Source organism: Schistocerca gregaria, chromosome X, assembly GCF_023897955.1.
Source record: "Schistocerca gregaria isolate iqSchGreg1 chromosome X, iqSchGreg1.2, whole genome shotgun sequence".
Lineage (NCBI taxonomy): Eukaryota > Metazoa > Arthropoda > Insecta > Orthoptera > Acrididae > Schistocerca > Schistocerca gregaria.
The window spans coordinates 792,966,148-792,968,339 of record NC_064931.1 but is presented as its reverse complement, the minus strand read 5'-3'; positions in this window follow the sequence as shown (position 1 = coordinate 792,968,339).

Genomic DNA, 2,192 nt, shown 5'->3' with positions numbered 1-2,192 from the left:
AATGTTAAACTCTATAGGGTCTTCTCGTCCTAAAGAAGAATTTAAGCCTTTTGACTCAAAACTTAAATTTCATTTCCAACCTAACTCTGAAAAAAAATTAAAAAAGAAAAAAAATGAATATATGGCACATGAAATATAAGCTCTCAGAAAATATACACAAGTGGGCACTAAAAACCATAATAAGTAAAAAAAAAACAATTTTAGCTGTCCCTTCTCAAAGATTCATTTTTCTGTGGAAGGTCCAGGTTGGAAACTTTTATTATACATCTGTTCACATTCTTCTCTTTCACATTTCACATTTCACACTGGCTTTTCTTATTTCACCAAACACAAGCCACGTGTGGAAGTAGTATCATATTAACTACACTGCAACTGTTGTGTAACATCCTAGCCCAATAGGACTATGCACTCTTATGAATGGCCACTGCCATATAGTGTGCAAAGGCCAAATAGGTCTTATAGCTGTAGTGCGTGCTCTACAACTTAATGTGGCTTACTGCAGAAGCTGCTTCGTTACCTGTTCCATTTACATTATCTGCACCATCACCAGCTTTTCTCCAAACTTTCATGAATGGCTTGTGATCTAAAAATCCTTTCTAATAAAGTTTGCTGAATCATTTATGGCTCTGTGCTTCCTTTCCTTAGGTATGGCATCATTTTCCGGGTAAATGCCCGTCAAGAATGTTCTGGGACACAAAAAAGTGAAATTCAAGTTGCTGAAAATGAAGTAAAACTTTTTCAAAGTATTAAAACTTACCTCTGGTATGTATGTGCTTTAAGTAGTTGTACATGTCATAAAAAGTATATTACAGGCAGCCTTTTCAACAGCATCTTGAGTAAGAATTAAGTATATAGTATTCAGGGACAAAACTGTTTAATACCTAACACAGTCACATAGAATTGTTTTAAAAAAAGGCTCATTGACACCAGACATGCTACACAACTTTTTCTGTCCTACCTCACAGTACCCAACGGGTTGGCATACTCTGGATTAGGTGGTGGAGCAGCTGCTGGGGAATAACCTCCCATTCTTGCACCAGTGCCTGTCAGAGCTCCTGAAGTGTCATAGGGATTTGAAGACGTGCAGCGATAGGTCCACTGAGAGCATCCCAGATGTGCACAATAGGGTTTAGGTCTGTAGAACAGGCAGGCCACTCCATTCGTCTGATATCTTATGTTCCAAGGTACTCCTCCACGATGGTAGCCTGCTGGGGCCGTGCATTATTATCTATCAGGAGGAAGGTTGAACCAACTGCATTCCTGAAAAGGTGGACATACTGGTGCAAAATGACATCCTGATACACCTGACCTGTTACAGTTCCTCTGTCAAAGACATGCAGGGGTGTACTTGCACCAATCACAATCCCACCCCACACCATCAAACCATGGTCCTTTTCAAGGATATTAAGGGGTTGGTATCTGGTTCCTGGTTCATGTCAGATGAAAACCCAACGAGAATCACTGTTCAGACTATAACTGGACTCATCCGTGAACATAACCTGGGACCACTCTTCCAATGACCATGTACCGTGTTCATGACACCAGGCTTTGTGTTCAAGATGGCGGACAGTGTAGAAGTCGTAGTAAGTGACTCCGGGAAAAACGTTTATTTTTCGAGTATAAAGTGTAATATGTGTTTAGAAAAAGTCATAAATGGTATTAGGCTGTGTTCAACGACTCAAAAGTGGATACACTTAAAGTGCTTCGCACATTGTGAAACGGAAAGCCCACTATGTGAATGTGGTGTAATACACTGTGATGTGCGATGGAAGTCATTAGCAAAACGTGCCGCTATACGGGAAGAAAATGTACTGTTTACATTGGAACAGGACCTTTTGATAGCGAAAAGACGCTTAAATCATCTGGAAACAATTATAAGTGACATTAAAAAAGAGCAAAACAATGAAAATCAACGGTGTACTAGGCCTAAAATAAGGTATACAAATCAAAACAATAGAAATTATGAAATTGAAACATCAAATAATTTTGAAACGTTAGTAAGTGCCGAAGATGCTTTCAAACAGCTGAAAACTACGAAAGAATTTACGACTACAAAGAGTGTTTCAAAAGAAAGTCCTCTACGAAATAATTCATTAGGTGTGAAAAATGTGATGGACGAAATTTTTATTTTTTCAGACAGCCACGGAAGAGGTTTAGCTAGTATAATGGCATACAACCAATCAAATTACAAA